Raw genomic sequence first — 14,099 nt, 5'->3', positions numbered from 1 at the left:
GGAGAGGCTGTGTTAATAGTAGACAAAATGGGCCAGCGCCACAGCTCACTAGGCTAATCCTCCGCCTGTGGCACTGGCACCCTGGGTTCTAGTCCCAGGTGGGGTGCCGGATTCTGTCCTGGTTGCTCCTCTTCCAGTCCAGCTCTCTGCTGTGGCCCGGGAAGGCAGTGGAGGATGGCCCAAGTGCTTGGGCCCTGCACCCGCATGGGAGACCAGGAGAAGCACCTGGCTCCTGGCTTCAGATCGGCGCAGCACGCCGGCTATAGCGGCCATTTTGGGGGGGAACCAACGGAAGGAAGACCTTTCTCTCTGTCTCTCTCTCTGTCTAGCTCTGCCTGTCCAAAAAAAAAAAAATAGTAGACAAAACGGACTTCAGTCCATATGCCAAGAAAACACAGCAATCCTAAACAATAGAGCTACACAACATGTGAAGCAAAATCTGATAGGGCTGAAAGTGGAAACAGATGAACCACCTCTCTTCAAAGAGTCTGTAGATCTACTAGGCAGAAAATAAGCAAGTGTAGAGAACTCCACACTATAAACCACCAGTGTCTAGTCAACATTTACCGACCACTCCAACCAGCAACAGCACAGGACATGTGCCAGGAAATAGCATCTCCTGGACCCTAGAATACGTCCACAAAGTTCAAGAGTTGAAATCATACAGAATATTTTCTCAACCACAGTGGTATGGACCTAGAAATTATAACAGAAAGATAACAGAAAACTCTCTGGACACACTTCTAAACAATGCATGGTTCAGAGAGAAATTCTCAAAGGAAATTGGAAATAGATTAAGAGGATTAAAAAGAAAAATACAACATATCACAATTGAGACAAAGGTACAGAAAACAATAGAAAAAATCAGTAAAACAAATAGCAAGTTCTTTGAAAAAAAATAATATGACAAACCCTTCACAATACTGACAAAAGAGAGAGAGAGAGTATATGGATTGCAAGGATAAGGAATGAAAGAGAGGACATCACTACAGACCCTGCAGACATCAGAATGCTGATGAGGGAATACTATGAACAAGCTCAGGCACATACATTTGACAAGTTAGATAAAGTGAACAAATCCCTGCAAAAATACAAACTCCAAAAACTTGCTCAACATGAAACATAATTTGAATAGGCATAACTATTTTTTTTTGACAGGCAGAGTGGACAGTGAGAGAGAGAGACAGAGAGAAAGGTCTTCCCTTTGCCGGTGGTTCACCCTCCAATGGCCGCCGCGGCCGGTGCACCGCACTGATCCGAAGCCAGGAGCCAGGTGCTTCTCCTGGTCTCCCATGGGGTGCAGGGCCCAAGCACTTGGGCCATCCTCCACTGCACTCCCTGGCCACAGCAGAGAGCTGGCCTGGAAGAGGAGCAACTGGGACAGAATCTGGCGCCCCGACCAGGACTAGAACCCGGTGTGCTGGCGCCGCTAGGTGGAGGATTAGCCTATTGAGCCGCGGCGCCAGCCGTTGAATAGACATAACTATTAAGAAAATTGAATTTACAATTTTAAAAATGCCCATGAAGAAATCTGCAGACCCAGATTGTTTACCGTAGAATTTTACCAAGATTAGAAAGAAAAACCATCAACCCCACCCAATGTCTTCCATCAAATAGGAGAAAACTATTCCCAATTCATTCTGTGAAATTAATACCATGCTGATGCCAAGTGCAGGAAAAATGATACAAGAAAGGAAACTGTAAACCAATACTCTTCGTGATTAGAGAGGTACAAAATATTAGCAACTAGATCTTAGCATTACAGAAAAACAATTACATCCTATGACCATGTCTGAGTTATTCCAGGAATGCAAACCCAGTTCACATTTGAAAAACAGCTTATGTAATCCACCATTTTAACAAGCTGAAGAAGAACCATATAATCCATATATCAATATATCCATATATCAATGGATGCTGAAAATATATTTGGCAAGATTTAATACTTATCCTTAACTTTAAAAAAAAAACTTCATAAAAGTAATAATAGAGGAAATTTCCTCAAATTAATACAGAGCATCTAAAAATAAGAATTAAATTAAAAAAATAAAAATTCTATAGCTACCATTATACTTAATAGTGAAAGACAACACCTTGCCCTAAGATCAGCAACAAGACAGATACTCACTCTCACCACTCACTCAACACAATGCTAGAAACTCTAGACAATGCAAGAAAGCAGAAAAAAAGGGGGAAAAAGGCAAACATATTGGAAAGTAAGAAATAAGACTGCTATTCATATACATAGAAAATTCCACAGAAATCATTTTTTAAACCTAATAAATGGGTCCAGTAAGGTTGCAGGGTACAGGATAAATATAGAAATGTCAGATTTATGTCTATGTGTTAGCAAAGAATACATGAACACTGAAATTAAAAATACAGGGCCTTGCATTTTGGCACAGTGAGTTAAGCCACTGCCTGTGACACCAGCATCCCACATTAGTACCAGCTCAAGTTCCAGCTGCCCCACTTCTGACCCAGCTCCCTGCTAATGTGCATGAGAAAGCAGTGGAAAATGGCCCAAGTGCTTGGGCACCTGCCACCCACACAGGAAAGCCAGATGGTGTTCCAGGCTCCTGGTGTCAGCCTGGCCCAAGCCTGGTCATTGCAGCCACTTGAGGAGTGAACCAACAAGTGGGAGACCTCTCATCCCCTCCTTATTTCTCTCTGTAACTCTGCTTTTAAAATAAATAAATCTTTTTCAAAACCTTTTAAACATACAATCATATTTACACAACACACGCACACAAAGAAATACCTAGATGTAAATCTTTTTTAAAAAATAAACAGAATTTATAGGTAGAAAACCACACAATATTAATGAAAGCAAGAGCAAAGGACCTGTAAATAAACTGAGAGACATACCATGTTCATGGAATGGAAGAGTCAAGCGCATAAAGGCACCAATTGTCCCAAATTGGTAAATATGTCTGATACAATTCCTACAAAAACCCCAGCAAGATATTTTGTAGGTTTACAAGATTATTTCAAATTTATGTGGGATACAAAAAAAATGGAATAGCTGAAACAATTTTGAAACATCAGAGTGGCAGGAAAGCAGTCTACCTGATCTCATGCTTTATCATATACCTACAATAATCAAGACTATGTGATACCAGAAGAGGGAAAAGCACATAAATCCATGTGATAAAAGACAGAATCCAGAAACAAGCCCACATAAAATGTGCTCAATTGATTTCTGACAAAGGTAGAGGGGCCAGCACTGTGCCATAGGGGGTAAAGCTGCCACCTGCAGTGCTGGCATCCCATATGGGCAATGGTTTGAGTCCCGGCTGCTCCATTTCTGATCCAGTTCTCTGCTGCGGCCAGGGAAAGCAGTGGAAGATGGCCCAAGTCCTTGGTCCCCTGCATCCATGTGGGAGACCTGGAGGAGGCTCCTGGCTCCTTGCTTCAGATCAGCACAGCTCCGGCCTTTGTGGCCAATCTCTCTTTCTCTCTCTCTCTCCCTCTCCCTCGGCCTCTCCCTCTCTCTGGAACTCTGACTTTCTTTCTTTCTTTCTTTCTTTCTTTCTTTTTTTTTTTTTTTTTTTTTTGACAGGCAGAGTGGACAGTGAGAGAGAGAGAGACAGAGAGAAAGGTCTTCCTTTGCCGTTGGTTCACCCTCCAATGGCCGCCACGGCCGGTGCACTACGGCCGGTGTGCTGCGGCAGGCGCACTGCGCTGATCCGATGGCAGGAGCCAGGTGCTTCTCCTGGTCTCCCATGGGGTGCAGGGCCCAAGTACTTGGGCCATCCTCCACTGCACTCCCTGCACTCAGTAGAGAGCTGGCCTGGAAGAGGGGCAACCGGGACAGAATCCGGCGCCCCGACCGGGACTAGAACCTGGTGTGCCGGTGCCAGAAGGCGGAGGATTAGCCTACTGAGCCACGGTGCTGGCTCCTGAGTTTCAAATAAATAAATAAATCTTAAAAAAATACAAAGGTAGGCCGGCGCCGCGGCTTACTAGGTTAATCTTCCACCTGCGGCACCAGCTCCCCGGGTTCTAGTCCCAGTTGGGGCACCAGTTCTGTCCCGGTTGCTCCTCTTCCAGGCCAGCTCTCTGCTGTGGCTCAGGAGTGCAGTGGAGGATTGCCCAGGTGCTTGGGCCCTGCACCCGCATGAGAGACCAGGAGGAGGCACCTGGCTCCTGGCTTCAGATTGACACAGCACAATGGCGGTAGCAGCCATTTGTGGGGTGAACCAATGGAAAGAAGACCTTTCTCTCTGTCTCTCTCTCTAACTCTGCCTGTCCAAAAAAAAAAAAAAAAAAAAAAAGACAAAGGTAGAATAACAATTCAATAAAGGACAGAGAACCTTTTCAGCAAGTGGGTCTGGAGCCATTGGACATCCATGGTCTAAAAAATGAACTTAGATTTATTAAGAATTAAGAATTATTAAAAATTGATTCACAATGGATCATAGAATTAAATGTGAAACATAAAAGTATAAAACTTTCAGGTAAAAATATAAAATGTTTGAGGTCTAGGGATTAACAAAGTGTTCAGATTTTGATAATCAAAAGCATGACCCATAAAAGGAAATATTAGTAAGCTGGATTTATCAGAATTTTAAAAGTGCCACACTGCCAAAGATCTTGTTATGAAGAGAAAAGGCACACTACAGAGTGGGAGAGATTATCGGTAGAGCACGCATACAACAACGGACTGACATCCAGGATGCAGAAAGAATGCTGGAAACTCAACAACGGAAAACACTCCCGTTGGAAAATGGGTAAAATACATAAACAGATATTTCATGGAAAATGATGGACAAGTGGCAAATACGCAATTGAGCATATATTTAATATCATAGTTAACAGGGAAATGCAAATTAAAACGATCTGGTGTCACCACCAGCAAACCTAGTGATGACATCAAGGGGTGATGCAGAGGCACAAAAGTAGCGCTGAGGGGCTGCAGAATGCAGGGTAATTAGACAGTCTTCTAGAAAGAAAAAGCTAAGCATACAACTCTCATAACGCCCAACAACTGCTACCACAGAGCAGCGAAGACTTGGGTTCACCCACACACGCATATAGAAAACTATTACAGCAGCACTTCTCGTAACAGCCCAGGTGCCCTGATCAAGCAAACTGTGGTACACACACACACACACCGGGAATATTACTCAGCAGTAAAAAGGAACAATTACTGACAGAGCCAACCACCTGACGGATCTTCACAGGATTATCCTAAATGACAGCTAATCCCCAGAGGTTACTTAAGCTAATCCCCACAATTCCTCTGAAAATGACAAAATTATAAAAATAGAGAGCTGATTAGTGGTTGCCAGTCATTAAGGAGTGGGTGGGGCATGAGGGAGGCGGGTGTGTCCACAAGAGGGCAGCAGAAGTCCCCATGGGTGTGTTCTGTCAATCCCCTGGGGGACCCCCACGCTATAATGTTGCAACTTGTAACTACTGGGTGAGGGGTGGAGGACTGTCTCCCTACTCTGTGATTTCTTAAAACTACATGCACATCCACAATTATGGAAAAACAAAAATGTTATTTTTGAAAATAATGAAATTAGACACAGACCTGAGTCCCAGGCATGCTATTGTCTAGAGATTTCATTATACACATAGTTTTTCAACAGGCAGTTATTCCTAAGGAAAATAAGACACCAAGATGCCCAGGGGAGAAGATGATACAGATTTTACCAGGTACAAATGCAAGAGTGGGTGTATGGCATAACCGTTAAGACACTGCCTGGCATGCCCACGTGCCGGATCTGAATGCCTGGGTTCGGGTACCGGCTCCGCTCCCAATTCCGGCTTCCTGCTACATACACCTCAGAAGGCAGCAGACAATGGCCCAAGTGGTTGGCTCGCTGTCGTTCAGATGGAAGATGTGGATTGAGTTCCTTGCTCTTGACTCTGGCCTGGCGCAGCCTCCACTGTCGTCGGCATTTGAAGAATGAAACAGCAGGTGGACAATCTCTTATCTGTCTCTCCCTCTGCCTCTGTCTGTTTCTCTCTCTGCTTTTCAACCTAAGAAATATACAAGTATCTGCATAGCTAAAGACACTGTAGACATCCAAAGACAAATGACAGATGGGGAGAAACTCACCACACTACTGCCTAATGGAAAAGACATTTACTACAAACCCAGAAGCCACCTCCTTTAATGAAACAAAAACAGCATAATAGGCTGGCGCCGCGGCTCACTAAGCTAGTCCTCCGCCTGCGGCGCCGGCACCCTGGGTTCTAGTCCTGGTTAAGGCACCGGATTCTGTCCTGGTTGCTTCTCTTCCAGCCCAGCTCTCTGCTGTGGCCTGGGAAGGCAGTGGCGGCTTTACTCACAACTGTGTTGTTTGACCACACTTTTCTTTTTTTATTTTTGACAGGCAGAGTGAACAGTGAGAGAGAGACAGAGAGAAAGGTCTTCATTTACCGTTGGTTCACCCTCCAATGGCCACTGCGGCTGGCGCACCGCGCTGATCCGAAGCCAGGAGCCAGGTGCTTCTCCTGGTCTCCCATGCGGATGCAGGGCCCAAGCACCTGGGCCATCTTCCACTGCACTCCCGGGCCACAGCAGAGAGCTGGCCTGGAAGAGGGGCAACCGGGACAGAATCCGGCACCCCGACCGGGACTAGAACCCCGTGTGCTGGCACCGCAGGTGGAGGATTAGCCTAGTGAGCCGCGGCACCGGCCTTGACCACACTTTTCAACAGAGGCTAGAAAATACACTGCATGCTACAAGGGTCAGGAGCACCAGAACAGTGTCGCGGAGCCTCGCTGTCAGACTGTTTGAGTGACAGGACGTGGAGGGTGGAACTCACCAGACCCGCCTCCACAGTGGGTCCAGTGCAGTATCCCAGCCCCTTCCTTGCCCTTGGAGTCCTGTAAGACAGAAGCCTGCTGGGAGCTCGCAATCTCTCTGGGACTCAGCAAACTCCCAGCCCCCACACCAAGACTCAGGGCTCCAGCCAGGAATGGCCTCGGCTGCCAGCCCGGGCGGCATAGGGAGCCAGAGGCCATCAGTTTGCTGGAGCAAGCCCTTGGCTGCAAGGATGGTTGCACCTCTTTATTTGTTCACCAAAAGGTTTATTTATTAGTGTTTATTTATTGAATGGCAGAGTTACAGAAAGAGGGAAAGAGAGAGAGACTTTCCATCCACTGGGTCAACTCTCCAAATGGCCACAATGACCTGGGCTGGGCCAGGACACCGCCAGGAGCCAGGAACTCCAACCGGGTCTCCTACATGGGTGCAGGGGCCCAAGTACCTGGGCCATTTGCTGCTGCTCTCTCAGGTACATCAACAAGGAGCTGGATCGCAAGTGGAGCAGCTGGGACTCGAACCAGCACTCACATAGGATGCCAGTGTCACAAGTGGTGGCTCAACCCACAGCACCGCGGCGCCAGCCCCCCCGCCCCCTCCATCCACCTGTTTTCAGTCCACTCGGCAGCCAGGCCCGGGACAAAGCAGCTCCCGTGCCTGCAGCCAGAGCCGCCCTTCACATCCGCAGGGGGGCCGGGCTGATGCTATCTGCATCCGGAGACCCTGCGGTGAACCCAGACCCCAGATTCTCTCTCCTGATTACAGCCTCGATTTTCCACCTCTTTTAGCAAACTCCAGCCCTTGGCTGAAACCCAACCCCTTGCCTGAGGCTCCCCACTGCTTTTCAGAAAGAGCCTGGTCTGAAACGGAGGGTGGGGCAGGCGGGCGGGCGGGCGCGGTGCCCACCCTGGTGGGGAACGGAGAGGGTGGATCAGACGCTACCTGGGGCTGCGCTCCTCTGCACACTTGGTGGGCTTTGGCTGGGCGTGGCTGCTGCAGCCAGGGAGGGGGGGGCCTCCTGGTGTTGCTGAGCCTCACCTCTCACGGCTCCTGGGCTCTGCAGCCGGCTGGCCAGCCCCGGCCATCAGAAGAAGGGTAGTTTGCCTTCTCTGAGTCTGTGGGGAATGCACTTTGAATGCATTGTTATCAGCGGAGGAAATATCATCTCTCTCAAGAGGCCAGAAAAGGACGAACTTGCACTGGCCCAGCCAGCCAGCACCCCCCACCCCCCACCCCCCACCCCGTCCTGCTCTTGCTACCTGGGTGTCCCCGCCAGAGAGAGGAAGCAGCCCCCCCCACCCCAGCACCCCGCCCCGGGCGGAGGTGAGAGGGAAGGGAAAGAGATTGTAGCAGGTCCTGGGGTTCCCGTGGATTCAGGAGCAAATTTCTCTTTTCACAAAGCCCCCATGCAGAAAAACAGGCGATTCCCTGGGACGCCACCGGGTCCCCTTTCACCCTGGAAGGTTCCTCTCCTTGTTGGCACCAACTGTGGCAACTGTTGGCACCTGCTGGGCCGCGTACAACCTGTGAGGGTCTGGTCTCAGCTCTGCCTTCCCAGATGAACAAATGGGGTCTTGTTACTTGCAGCCCCTGATGCTATGACCCAGAGCACCACCAGCCCGGGGAGAACCTCCGGGGCTCAGTCAACAGTGTCCCCTCTGCAGAGCCTGCCCCCGCCCCGGGCCCCAAGAACCAGAACACTGCAGATGCCGCCTTGAGATTATCAGTTGAACCCCTGCCAGGCCAGGAAATTCTGGGAGTCTCTCAGCCTGGCTGAGGCTCAGGGGTCATGGCGCGATCCACACGAGCTGGGGGGGGGGGGCACCTGAGGTCTCCGGAGCTTCCTGGCACCCAGGCACCTGCCAATCATTCCCCTCTGCGTCCTCAAGGTCCCTGCTCCAGGCCCAGCCCCTGAGCCCTCCTCCCCCATCCCTCCCTGCGTCTGTCCAGCCAGACCCCAGCCCCTCCAGGAAGCCAGCCCTGTGCAACTCCCTGCATCCTTTGGGGGCAGCCCATTTGGGAGCCCGTGTGGGCACAGCCTCTGCGACACCCTCTGTTTTCCACTTGCAGATTTCCCCAGGCTTTGCAGTGGTGCACCCCCACCTTCGGGCACCCCCACACACACCTGCTTGCCTCCACCTTCCCTTGGATGCAAAACAGCTCTCTTCCCTCACACTGCCTGAGACCCCAGACCAAAACCCTGGACTGCCTTTAAAATAAACTTCGCACCTTGGCTCATCTCCGTGGCTCCCACCCCTCCACCCCACCCAAGCTGCTTGCAACACCCAGCCTGCCCTGTTACAAAGTGCACCTGCTCACACTTTGAAACCCGGTCCCTGGGTTCAGCCTCAGAGCCCAGATACAGCAGGGCCCCTCCTCACTCTGCCTCTCCCCTGCCTCTCTCCCCTTGCTCTAAGCTGACCCCTGACCCCTGAGCACACAATTTAGGGGGGCCCCCACTTTCAGCTCTGCCCCCAGGGTCAGGGCTGCCTCTTTGCCTCCCTCACGTCTTTTCTCAAACAACTCCTTCCTTGCCATCCTGTTGTAAATTGCAGCCCAGCCTAGCACCACCCTCATGGCTGAGAAGCAGACCAGCCCACGCTTGGGGGCTCCATGGAAGCGTGCGCAGTTTCTGTCGTTCAGGAATCTGGGCCTGGGGCCTCTCCGTTGGGGCAGGACACGGGAGTGATTGAGGGACAGCGAGACGCTAACTCACAGGCATCTGTGCCCCAACTGGATGGTGTCAGCCACTCCTCTGCTTTTCTGTTCCCTACAAGCAAAATCTGGTCCAACTCCCCATCACCTGTATAGGGAGGGGCAGCCCAGGTGTGAGCACCTGGAGGGGAGCAGCAAACCTCTCCCGAAACTGCCCCATACCCTCTGCTGACTCCTGCAGGAGCGAGGTGGGCTGGGGCGTGAGATTCCCCCTCCCCCCAGCAGGTGCCACCGACCCCGCAGCATCACAGCGCCATGCCTCACCACACAAGAGGGCTGCTTCAAAAATCTATGATGTAATTCTCCTCTTCTCTGTCCTTCAACAAGCTCCCTGGCCTCCATTTCTCTGATTATACTCAGCATTTACCACCACCCTGTGTTTCCAATACCTATGGCTATTATTGGGAGAATCTCTCTCTGACTGTGTGCATTGTATGTGTGTGTGTGTGTGTGTGTATTAAGATTGTATTTATTGATTTGAGGGGTAAAATCAGAGAGAGAGAGAGGTCTTCCATCTGCTGATTCACTCCCCAATTGGCTGCAATGGCCGGAGCTGGGCTGATCCGAAGCCAGGAGCTTCTTCCAGGTCTCCCATGCGGGAGCAGGGTCCCAAGGACTTCTACTGCTCTCCCAGGCCATCAGCAGAGAGCTGGATGGGAAGAGGAGCAGCCGGGACTCGAACCAGCGTCACAGCGCGGCCCCTCACTGTGTTTTGTTGTTTCAGGCTGATAGCACAAGGACGGCCCTCTTGGAGGCTGGCTGGGTTAACAGAGTGAGACTGTAATGGAGGAGAGGGCCAGCCAGGGCATCCCGGTCACACGTGCCTCCTCCGGCAGCCCCTCCCGCGCCATGTCCAGCGCCACCTTGCTGGGACAGGCACCGCTGGGCTGCCTGCGGCTGAGGACAGGAGGTCTGCAGCTGTGTCCTGGGACGCGGTGCCGCGAGGCTGAGGCTGGGCTCGGTCAGCCTGCAGAGATCCGGAACGGAGGGCAGGAGTGAGGGGTCCAGCCCGGGTGGGGTGGGAGGATGTGGGGGCGCGGCCGGGGCTGAGGGAGGCGCCCCCCAGGCCATTCCCGTGCGTTCTGAGAAGCCGCAGGACTCCCAGAGCAGGTGCCGCGGGGTCGCAGACCTGAATCTGAGCGTGTGCCCCAACAACAACGACAGCAGGTGCTCGCGCGGGCCACGCGGGCACTGAGTGCCAAGACTTATACAATGCCCCGGGCGTGACGCAGCCTCCGTGGGAGTGGGCTTTCCGGAAGCAGATTCCAGGGTGGCAGAGCATGGGCCTGATGGGGGCGGGGTCTTCCCTTGAAATGTGGCAGGACTTGGCTGGTGCCTGGGTGAATGGCGGAAACATCCCAGATGACGTCGTCCCCAAATGACGTCATCCAGAAGGCGACACGACTCCGGCCGCCATATTGGGAGGAAGCACAGACCCTCAGGCTGGAGGCTGGTGTCCCCAGGAAAGATCTGGGCCGAAAGCCAGCACCGACCCCCTGCAGCGCGAGGAATGGTCCGGTGACTGCAGAAGGTGGGGTGAGGGACGAGCAGAGGCCGACGCCCCCACCTGCCCATTTGCAGATTCACGGACCAGAGGAGCGGGAGTGCTGTTCTGAGACGCGCAGCCTGGACACGGCTTGTCGGCCTTTCGGCATCAGCCCGGGAGCCCTGCGCCCCAGCGCTCCCTGGGCACATGGCATCTGCAGGCAGCCACGTGAAGCTCCCGGCCGGGCACAGGGCCAGCGCCTGACGGCATGTGGAGACTGGCTCTGAGAGGGGGGCTCAGGGCCAGGGTCACAGCGATGTGTGGGCAGGCAGCAGGTGCCACAGCCTGGAAGCCCTGGCTGGGTTCTTCTCTTTAATGGGAACTATTGGCACAGTAGCCAACGGTTAGGCCTCAGCCTTCAGAATGAAATATTTGGTCATTTCCCCACCGGCCGGGAAGTCTCTGAATCCCTTCTGTAGATCTGCAGCGCGTACTGACCTGCAATGAAATCACATTTCTTAAGGCTCCATCTAGGAAAGCAAGCCCCGGCCCTGAGCAGGTGGGCAGCGGCCATGGGCAGCACACTGGCGTTCTCTGGGATACATTTCAGACGTGTGGTCTTCGATTTTATTGGCAGTCCATGCTGGATAATTGTCAAGCTCACAAGGTCCTTTCTATTAAAATGACAAGGGCGGGGGAGGTTGGTACAGCTGATGGGCCACCACTTGGGACACCCCCAGCCCATCTCAGAGGGCCTGCGTTTGAGTCCCAGCTCTGTTCTCCATTCTAGCTTCCTGCTAATGCACACCCTGGGAGGCTGCAGGTGATGGCTCAAGTAGTCGGGTCCCTGCCACTGATCCAGGAGACCTGGATGGAGCTCCAGCCTTGGCCTGGTCCAGCCCTAACTGTTGCAGTCGAATGGTGAATGGGCCAGTGGATATAAGATACATCCCTCTCCTCTCTCTCTCTCTCTCCCCCTTTCATATAAATTCTTAAAGTAAAATTAATAATGCTTAGATGGGGGCCGGTGCTGTGGCGTACTGGGTGAAACCTGCGGTGCTGGCATCCCATATGGGCATCGGTTCAAGTCCCGGCTGCTCCACTTCTGCTCCAGCTCTCTGCTATGGCCTGGGAAAGCAGTAGAAGATGGCCCAAGACGTTGGGCCCCTGCATCAGCATGGGAGACCCGGAAGAGGCTCCTGGCTCCTGGCTTTGGATTGGCGCAGCTCCAGTCGTTGTGGCCAATTGGGGAGTGAACCAGCAGAGGGAAGATCTTTCTCTCTCTCTGTAACTCTTTCAAATAAATAAATAAATCTTTAAAAAAAAAAAAAAAAAAAAAAAAACGCTGAGCTGAGCTGTCACTGTGTGAAAGCACTCCACCCCTCCACTTCTCTGGCCAGGCCCTGGTGCCCCGGCTGGGCCTCCCTGGGGCTTCATGCCAACATCACCAGCCCTCACAGGCACATAAAACCACAGTGCAGGCAGCAGCGAGGAAATGGCCGGGCTGACTTCTGCCCCAGGGCACAGCGGGAAGCCGGGATTGGACAAGACCAGAAGACCCAGCTGCTTAGGCAAAGGCGTGAGTCTGAGAGACTCACAGAGCAGAGCTGGGCGCAGATGACCCAGCAAAGTCAGGATGTTCCCCTAAGCCCAGGCCCTGGCCTGGTGTTGCCTGCACTGGCTTCAGGCAGGCGCTGGCCCCGACCACCTCCCATAGCCCCTGAAGAGGCCTGGCGAGCAGAGGGTCTGTGGAGCAGGCCTCGGGAGCCCAGGCCACCAGCCCGGAGCTCCCAGGGGCACCGTGTCCCCAGCAGCGGGTGCACCGACCTCCTGCCCGACAGGCCTGGCCCCATTCCTCATCCTTATCGATCCCAGTGGAGAGACAGGCAGCACGGAATGTAAATCAGCCTCCCCGGAGTATTTAACCCAGGGAGGGTTAGCTGGAGGTGGCATCCCTTATAAGTCCTGCCTCTGATGTTTTTATATTAATTCCTATAGTGGCCAGATTAATTTTTATTCCACTGACTGTTATCTCTTCTTCATTGACTACGAGCCACTTCTGAGAAGTGCATATCTCGTCGAGTATCAGTCATTCAGAGGGTGCATCCCCCGCCTGCGAGGGTTTCATTAAAGAAAGAATGGAAAACAAATGCACAGGCCAGCCTGCGCCACCGCCCACTGCCATCCCTGCCATAGGGGCTGGAGCAGCTGGAGCCCCTACCCAAGGGTAGAGGGAGCCAGCTACACCCCTGCATCCCGGCAGCTTCTCCAGGCCAGCACTGGCTGTACACAGCCTCCACGTCAGCCTTTTGGCCAAGGGACCACGCCAGGCCCTGGAGAGGGACACGTGGACCGCTCCGTCCTGGACTCTCCCCTGTACATCTCGCGGGACCAGCCCCCCTCTGCTGGGACTATTGCTGCAGGCATTTCTCAGGGGTGTACCTGCTGCAGCTTCCTTGAAGCCCAGCGCTGGGTCCAGACCTCTTTGCTGACACGATGTGGGCACTGCTGCATTCCAAGGGATCCGAGCCACACCCAAGGGGCCTCGCTGAAGAGGTGGGCGGGGGGGGGGGGGGGGGAGGCTGAGGGCTGCCTGCTTTGCAGGTGGCCTGTGAGTGGTGGCTCGGAAACCAGCTGCCCTGAGGGCTGGATGTGGCAAAGCAGTAAACCAGAAGATGGAAACGAAACTTCGGAAAGCTTTGGTGCTTCCTCAAAAGTGTTCTCCTCTGTCCACTGGGTGCTGGGGTTCTGGGCAGGTCTCGGGGCTGAGACCTGCTGAGGAGGAGGCAGTGTGCTGGAGCCGTGGACGGAGTCAGGGGCAGGGGGACTGGGAGCCCGGAAGAGCACGAAGGAAGAGGGCAGCTCGGCACTGCTGGCAACAGCTGGACACACTGGGAGATCAGACTGGAGGAGGGGGAGGTGGGTGGGTTCCTCTCTCTCATCCCCTCACGCTGGATCCGAGGAGCCGGGATGCGTGCCCATCATCAGCTGTCCCTGGGAGCTGTGACAAGCACACTGTGCCCCGTGCAGGGTCAGGAGCTGGGGGACAGGCAGATCAGTCCTCTGCCAGCTCGTGAGAACCACAGGCTGGACGAGCAGTGTGTGGAGCAGAATCAC

The sequence above is a fragment of the Oryctolagus cuniculus genome, chromosome 15 (assembly GCF_964237555.1).
Source record: "Oryctolagus cuniculus chromosome 15, mOryCun1.1, whole genome shotgun sequence".
Lineage (NCBI taxonomy): Eukaryota > Metazoa > Chordata > Mammalia > Lagomorpha > Leporidae > Oryctolagus > Oryctolagus cuniculus.
Note: the sequence above shows the minus strand (reverse complement) of the source record.